This window comes from Physella acuta, unplaced genomic scaffold (genome assembly GCF_028476545.2).
Source record: "Physella acuta isolate Inbredline_101_S28 unplaced genomic scaffold, ASM2847654v3 ptg000028l, whole genome shotgun sequence".
Lineage (NCBI taxonomy): Eukaryota > Metazoa > Mollusca > Gastropoda > Physidae > Physella > Physella acuta.
Window position 1 is genome coordinate 604,410 of NW_026731548.1, and position 8,766 is coordinate 613,175.

Consider the following 8,766-nt stretch of genomic DNA (forward strand, 5'->3'; position numbering starts at 1 on the left):
GGGGGATGGGTGTGTGTATGTGTGTGTGTCCCGAAGAGATGCATTAAAGAAACTCTGGTAACAGTAGCTTGATTGTTTTTAGAGATGCACAGACAAAGGGCTATATCTATATTATGGCGATCTAGATGTGTTTGAACGCCACGTCAAGCGCTTTGTCTTAACAAAGGAGTTGCGTTTTATTCGCTTTTAAAGCAGATTTCACGTTGTATCGGAAGTGGCTAGAAGCCAAACACATCATGTAAGGTCAGCAAGTGGCTGATTTTTTGTTTATTTTTCTATGCAACCTGTTCGTCTTATGTCGAGAAAGAATATATTTAATCATGTCGGCCCGGCTAGCTCAGTCGGTAGAGCATGAGACTCTTAATCTCAGGGTCGTGGGTTCGAGCCCCACGTTGGGCGTTGTTTTTATTTAAATAACCGTAAGTTTTTTTTTTATTTTTTATTATGTGCTGAAGTATCAGGCTCACAAAGTGGCAGATCTAAGTGTTGTCATACACACCTTCTTGTTGCGCCACAGACCTTTTTGTTGCCCTACAGACCTTCGTGTTGCCCTAATAATGAAACCTTAACTTGAGAAACACAGCAACTAGAGACTGTCTTGTACCTGGTAAAATGAAGGATTATCACGGCATCTTACCACAATCAAGATATAGCCATAGCTGACAAAACTGAACATGTTAGCTTAGTCGGCCTAAAGTGCTGTAAGGATTAATGAATCGTCATCCTCTCTATCAGCTTAATATCCTCTTAATTTGTTAATTTTTTTTTACGGCCGCTTTGATGAAAAAATCTTAGAAAATACTATTTTAATCAATGTCAACAATAATGATGGGAAAATCCTCGTTAATATCATTTATGATTTCTCTGACTAGTGTCGCTGATTTAACTGTAACCCCATTTACTATGATGATGAATTTAGTTTTACAAGGGTCACAAGCCTGGCTAGCTCAGTCGGTAGAGCATGAGACTCTTAATCTCAGGGTCGTGGGTTCGAGCCCCACGTTGGGCGACATTTATTTTCACATTTTGTAAATGTAAAAAAAAAAAAAACATTAATTAATAATTTAAAGCCATATTTTGTTTAAAAACACACGGTAAGTGATCACTTTTACCTAGTATACTATAAATGTTCATTATCTAGTTAAGTATTTATTTTGGTAATGTTTGGCAATAAATACTACAAGTGAACTCTAGAAAGTAATGAAAAAAACGTAACCGTCATACACTTTCGATATTTTAAATTTGATTTATAAGGAAGATAGATTTTCTTAAATCAATAAAAATACGTTGGGAGTATTATTTTTTTTTTTAGTTTGAAAAGAAAATGTAAGGAAATTGTTTTTTTTTTTTCTGCCTACGCAGCGCTATAATAAGATATAGGAACAGCGTGGGTTCATTCAACTATTCAATTCCTTTCATCTCTCAATTAACGTAAAGATGAAGTCAATAATTGTATTTAGTTACACACTGAGCCGAGGTATTTACATTGTCATTTAAATGTATAGGCTATAGTCACGTGTTTCTTGCAGCATCAAACAATAGTGATACAAAATTCTATGTCTGGATGTCCTCATTGACCCGACTGGAAATAAATCACCCCGTGAAACAGATGGGGAAAAAAGCCTATTTTTACTGCATAATTGAAGAATTATGTTTTTATTAATAGTTAACCTTATGATAACTTACTGGCTCAATAGGTAGACACCCCACTGCTCGCTGTTCAAACCCACTTCTAAAAATTATCTTTTAAGGTATTTGCAGTTGGACACCTAAATATTTAAGGCAGTATAGAAATCAACTTTTTTTTCACGTTGAAAAGTGATTAATGGACAATAGCCTTTGTATTGAGCCTCAACTAAATACAAAACAAAGAATATTGACCAATTTATCATTAAAGCTTTTCTGTTGTTGATTCAAAGCAAAATGCCAAAGTATGATAATGATGTTAATTAGCCTGCGTGTTAATTAATTTCTATTAAATCTCACATAGCTCAGTCGGTAGAGCATGAGACTCTTAATCTCAGGGTCGTGGGTTCGAGCCCCACGTTGGGCGAAGTTTTTTTGTTGTTGTTTTTTTTTTTTTTGTCATTGGAATTTTATAACCCTTCATATACAGATTTTCAAATCGAAAGTTTGAGGGGGGGTGCAAATCGAAATCTTGAGGGGAGGAAGTTTGTCCCCGGGCGCCGGGAAGGGTCGCTACGCCTCTGATTAAATGTAAGGCTTAATTTTGACATTTACCAATTAACTCTCTTTATATTGGTTCAATGCATACATCGTTTAACAGACATCAAAAGGGATAATAAATTTGCCGATATAAAATTATTTTACGCAGTGTTATTTATGGAGCACTGTGTTTTAAAATGTAACGGCGAGTAATGGTTACCTGCCCGGCTAGCTCAGTCGGTAGAGCATGAGACTCTTAATCTCAGAGTCGTGGGTTCGAGCCCCACGTTGGGCGTAGCTTTTTTTTAAAATTATACTTTAATGGATTAAAAAATAAAATATCTATAGAATACATTTTACTATACTTTTCTGTTTATTTTGTTATGCTTCACAAACATGTTTTAGAAATCTGAATCATTGTATTGAGGTATTAAATAAGACTCAATATAAGCCAGCACATAAACAAACCAAAATATGTCTGTATATCTCGAGATAACAAGGTTAGGGAAAGTTCTGTAGTTGCTAAGCTCACTGGCTTAACGTTTACATACTGTGCTAATCCTAGTCGACGCAACGCCAAGTCCGGTAACCGTGTCTCTAAGTTACTTCCCTTAGTTTAACTTGAAATCTCATGAGCTCAACTTTATTTTCAGAATTTAGTTCACTCAATATTTTATACCTTAAACAAAAAGCAGTTGTTTACTTTATAATTTTTTCATTAAATTTAAATTAGCACACACACTAAAGACATTTATTTTTTTCAAACGAATTGATAATTAAATTAATATCAGGTTCATTGTGTCTCGACTATCGAAAATTTTAAAACCATTTTCCCACAGCTTAAGACATTCATCATATCAGACGTTGATGTCAGCGTCAGGCTACAACAGTCCATCATCTCAGCTCCTGATGTCGATAGAATTTTAGATGTCCTGACAAAATGTTATCACCTCATTTTTTGCAATTTTTTTCCTGTACCAATCAGTCCTTTGGTCCTTACTGTTAATGGACTTCAGGTATAAAAGATAAATGGACACTATTTAATCGTATTATACAAATTTATTGTATGAGAATCTGACCGTTAAATCACTGGCTATTTGTATTGAAAGTAATAGGCCAGAGTCCAAAACAAAAGTATGACAGATTTCCAAGCACCTTGGCGCCCCTTCCTGATAAAGAGCTGGGTTTAAAAACTTGAACTGAAATGTAAAATATAAAATTAAACAAATAAAATATGTTTGTACGTTATTGTGATATTATAATTAATATATCCATACATTACATCATAGTTTAATGATTTGTAGATAAGCTGGAATGTTGAGCAATACAATACTTTCCGTAGTTACTTCCCATTAATAAATTTAAGTAGTCAAGGGTAACAACCTAAAAGTATGTTCACAAAAGTTAATACATTATGAAAAATAAGAAAGAAAACAGCGAACCATAGTTTATTACTTAAAAATATATAAACATTAAAAATACATTATAAGAGTCTGTTTAATCTTTAGGTTTCATATATTATGCATAAATCATAAAAGTCTTTTGTAAATAGAAAACTACAACCTTTTTTAAATACTTAATTTGTAGACTTACGAATGTTGGAAATATTTATATTGTTCCGTTGATCGGAAAAAAATGCTACAACTGATTTAAAAGATTTTATTCTCTGTAATCCCAAATTTATTTCAGTTCTATTTAAAACCTTAAATGCAGTGATTTCGCATTTCAGAATCATTTGTCTCCGAACACAACACCAGAATATCTAATTTTTAATCAATACTATTTTCCTTGAAACATTTGACTCTTATGTGTACAGATTTTATGGGCTACCAATAATTTTTTAACAAAGAAAAGTTTGTTTTATTTTCTTAATTCCAGAGCATTTTAAAGCATATAAGGATTGTAAGAAGGTCAAAAAAATTCGTTTTCGTACTTGCCAGCTACTGTTTATCAAACCAGACGTATATATTTTTCTTAAATCGGGAAAAATTAAATAAATAGAAATGTTACTTCCGCTAAAATAATAAACAATGACGATAACATACTACAATATGTAGGATAGTTGAACGAAAAATATAGCCTACGTTATATTGTCCCAAATGTAGTTACTGCATTAGTATAGTATTATTATTATATTAACAGCCTAGGCCTAATTGTGTTTATTTTGATTCAATTAATGGTAAAAAAAATATAATTATTGCTTATTGGTTACTACTGGTATTTTAAAATCTTGAAGCGGGACATAAAAAAAACAAAAAGCAGCCTTGACTTTTTGTTCACAACAATTAAGCAATCAGTATAAAAGTATAAAGGATATTTATATTTGAGATTTTGAGCGTTACAAGGAGACATTGGGAATTATTTCTTTGAAAGGTCAGTGTCAAGTTATTCATCCGAAAAGGTAGAATTTTTTTTTATAAATTTTAAAGTAATAGCAATGTTTAATAAAAAAAATTAATTTAATTATTATAATATATTACAAATGTCTTTCTATTTTTAACTTGCAGGTCTAATCAGCAGTAAAGAATATATTAAAATACCAGCCCTTGCTTCCCTTCCTGTAGATAAATTCGATTCAATTTTTTTTTAATTAGACTGATTCAATTTCAAACCCACTTAACCAAATAGAAGACTAATATTCCGCGACTTTCTTTTTTGGATTTTGGTTTATTTAAATCTTCATATGTAGATAAGTTCCCGGCTAGCTCAGTCGGTAGAGCATGAGACTCTTAATCTCAGGGTCGTGGGTTCGAGCCCCACGTTGGGCGCGTTGTTTTTTTTTTAAATCTTAAATCATGTTTAGCCTACTTAATAATTGAAATATTAATTTGGTTTCACCAGATTATTTCAGATTGTCTCTCCTCTAGTTATATATTATTTTAGTCTTGCCTCCTATAGCCACCCATTTTATTGTTGTCCCCCGCCACTTTTCCTTTACCCTGGGGCAATGTCTCGCCAACGTTTACCCACAGATTCGCATCTAACTAGACACTCGATCGCATATCATCAACACGAGGTTAATCTTTGTCCTATGTGGTCTGTTTAAAAAAAAACTAATTAATATCTAATTAATTTTTTTACTAGACTATCTTAATGCTAATTAGATGATAGAAAACCTCATTAAAGGCTGCGTAAACAAACCAGTAATTTCAACATTCGGTACGGGCCGTGGGATGTTGTACGGCTAAGGGAATGGCCGCCTTTTGTAGCATCCAAAACTGAGACCTGTTTCGGTGTATTGTAATAATGAGAGGTTTCGTTTTATGCTGGATTGTGGCATTCACATTGTTTTATTTGTTCTTGAGCTAAGTTTCTATCTTATACAAATAAAATGTTTCAAAAGCCAGTGTTTCTGGGCCACTCTCTAGCGAGGCCACTGTTTTATGGGCCAACCTTCAACAAAGCCATTTTCTAGACTACTGTCCATCAGAGCCACTTGATTTGGCCACTCTCCAGCGAGGCCACTGTTTCTGGGCCAACCTTCAACACAGCCACTTTCTTGACTACTACCCGCCAGAGCCACTTGATTTGACCGTTCTCTAGCGAGGCCACTGTTTCTGGGCCAACCTTCAACAAAGCCATTTTCTTGACTACTGTCCATCAGAGCCACTTGATTTGGCCACTCTCCGTCAATCCTCACCTATACACCTACATTTGTCCCCGACATAAAACGCAATCAGTGCGAGGATAAACACGTAACTTGGGTCGTCAACAAACTAATTATTTTTTTAAGTACCCGCGTAGGATTAACACTGCTTTTAAAAGGTGTATTTAGCTCCAGTTTAACATAATAAAAGCTACTCACTGATAGAGAAAACTAATTAAACGAATTAAGCATACATTATATACTGAATTTCGATGTAAAGAAACGCGGTAAAGATTAATTAAGACATTTCATGCTAGATTACTTTTGTTTATATAATATATATATATAAATATATATAAATTAAAAAAAAAAAAAAAAATATATATATATATATATATATATATATATATATATATATATATATATATATATATATATATATATATATATATATATATATATATGTAAAACCATGATAAATTCCTCGGACATCCTGTTGTGTTTGTCCGAATCCCATCGTCCCTCTCAAAAATGTACACAGAAAAACAAAGATGGCGGTATTTGGCTCCATGATTGTTTTTTTACGTTGCTTGGAGACATTGGTTTGCGCAACTGTTTCTAATTGTTTCTTAATTATTCTTTCAATTAGTCAAATGGTGTTTGTGTGTTGTAGAGCGCTGATGTAAGCTTCAGGTCATTTCTATCCATAAGTGGCAGATCAGAGTAATAAACTTTGTTGTGGATCTTAATATTTAGATTGTGAAAGAAAAGGGAAAAGATGTACTCTTAGATTTAAGTTTAATCTTAGATTTGAGATTTTCTTTTAAATTTAGGTTAAAAAGTTGATGTTTTTATCTGAGGTGATGTTTGGGTTAGATTTTTGTTTCGTGGAAGGCTCTTAAGGAGAGTGAAATAGAAAAATTATGGACACATTTTTATGCCAACCACTGACCTAAAATGTCGGATTTCGACAAAACTGTACCTTGTAAGCAGTCTCCAAGAAATTTTAATTTAATTTTTTTTATTGCACATTTTATTGCACATTTTATTGCACATTTTATTGCACATTTTATTGCACATAACTTTGTACATTAGCCCTAATCTCTACCTCTACATCTTATTTAGACGTTTGAGTGCTATCTTAAACACCAATTACTAAACTTTGAGAAAGCAAAAAGAATCAAAGCTTTTGACCATAACAATGTACAGAAAATATAATCGGTAATGATTTTGTATGGATGAGAATTATATATCGTCGCATGTGTCAAATCCCGCTTATGTAGACATGTATGTTTAAACTAATGAGCTGCTCTTATTAAGATCGGGCTTGATTGTATAATAATGAATCAGCTATCATGAAGTGTACGCACATATATCGCAATCAGATGGCACGGCCATATGGTATGAATTTTACGATTAACACAAAAAAAAAAACTCCACAATATGTATCAGCATGGTTTAGAGCATGGGATTAGTGACATACAAACCACGTGATTTTTTACATACAAACCAGGTGATTTATGACACACAAACCAGGCAATTTATGACATTCAAACCTGGTGATTTGTGACTTACAAGCCAGGTGATTTATGTCATACAAACCAGGCGATATATGACATACAAACCAAGTGATTTGTGAATTACAAACCAAGCGATTTATGACATACATACCAGGTGATTTTTTACATACAACCCAGGTGATTTGTGACTTACAAACCAGGCGATTTATGACATACAAACCAGTGATTTATGACATGTAAACCAGATGATTTATGACAAACAAACCAAGTGATTTATGACATACAAACCTGGCAATTTATGACATACAAACCAGGTGATTTATGACATACAAACCTGGCGATTTATGACATACAAACCTGGCGATTTATGACATACAAACCAGGCGATTTATGACATACAAACCTGGTGATTTATGACATACAAACCAGGTGATTTATGGCATACTAACCAGGTGATTTATGAAAATACAAAGCATATGATTTATAACATACAAACCAGGGAATTTATGACATACAAACCTGTGATTTATGACATACAAACCAGGTGATATGTGACCTCCGATTCAGGTGCGTTAAGTCAAACAAACCTAGTGGTATGAAACATACAAACCAGACAATATATAGTGTACACAGAACATAAAGACAAGCCACCTGCACGCCCCTTACCCAGTCTAAACTTATCCCAACCTTGCCACAATGCTGGCATTTAGTTGATTATCTGGTATCTGTCTCTACTTAAAATTTGTGAGAGAAAAGGTAAGACAATACTTCAAACACCACCCCCCCCCCCCCACCCAAATTTTAAACTGTCTACACAGCTCTTTCTTCTGATAAGGTTGATACCAAATTCAGTTCGGTGGACTAGTGTCACTAGTCAGGTTAGGGCGGATATGGTGGGGTGGAATGTGACCGTCAAAGACAAATAAGGAACGCTAACGTCAGTCAAATGGAACCGTTCACTGGCTTTTTCTAAAGGTTGGGACACGCTACCGTCTGAACAATGGTCGCAATCGTACCGGCGTTATTCAAGCGGGGTGAATGGGTGCGAGATGACGTAGGCGATCTGGACAGCTGGGTCTGGTCACGTGACAGATTTTTGACTGCTGTACTAACTTGTTTGTCATATATCTGACTAAATATCCCGGATAAAATATCCCAAGCTAAGAATCCCCGAATAAATTTGTCCAGGCTTAATATATCAGACTAATTATTGCCCTAATTAAATATTTCAGAAATCCCAGGTAAATCTATCAACAGTAAATTAACTAACCTTCATCTTCATACAAGAACACCGACCTATAATTGTGTGGGTATATAGCATACGGATTGTCGACAGAACTAAACCCCACCCATATACCCCATCACACACACCCCACACACACAATGCTCACACCGACACCCATCTATCCCCACACCCACACACTGCTCACACCCCACACGTTTCCTCCCACCCGTCTCCCCCCACCCATCTAGCCGCCACCCATCTACCCCCAC

At 34.5% G+C, this 8,766-nt stretch overlaps 5 non-coding genes across 5 annotated transcripts; all 5 read left to right on the forward strand.

Annotated features, from left to right (window-relative positions):
• Positions 1-326: 326 nt before the first annotated feature.
• Trnak-cuu (transfer RNA lysine (anticodon CUU)) lies at positions 327-399 on the forward strand. The gene has a single exon. It is a non-coding gene; the product is annotated as a tRNA-Lys (tRNA).
• Positions 400-936: 537 nt separating this feature from the next.
• Positions 937-1,009, forward strand: Trnak-cuu (transfer RNA lysine (anticodon CUU)). The gene has a single exon. It is a non-coding gene; the product is annotated as a tRNA-Lys (tRNA).
• A 971-nt stretch (positions 1,010-1,980) lies between these two features.
• Trnak-cuu (transfer RNA lysine (anticodon CUU)) lies at positions 1,981-2,055 on the forward strand. The gene has a single exon. It is a non-coding gene; the product is annotated as a tRNA-Lys (tRNA).
• A 333-nt stretch (positions 2,056-2,388) lies between these two features.
• On the forward strand, positions 2,389-2,461 carry Trnak-cuu (transfer RNA lysine (anticodon CUU)). Its single transcript has one exon. It is a non-coding gene; the product is annotated as a tRNA-Lys (tRNA).
• A 2,400-nt stretch (positions 2,462-4,861) lies between these two features.
• Trnak-cuu (transfer RNA lysine (anticodon CUU)) lies at positions 4,862-4,934 on the forward strand. The gene has a single exon. It is a non-coding gene; the product is annotated as a tRNA-Lys (tRNA).
• The last annotated feature ends 3,832 nt before the right edge of the window (positions 4,935-8,766 follow it).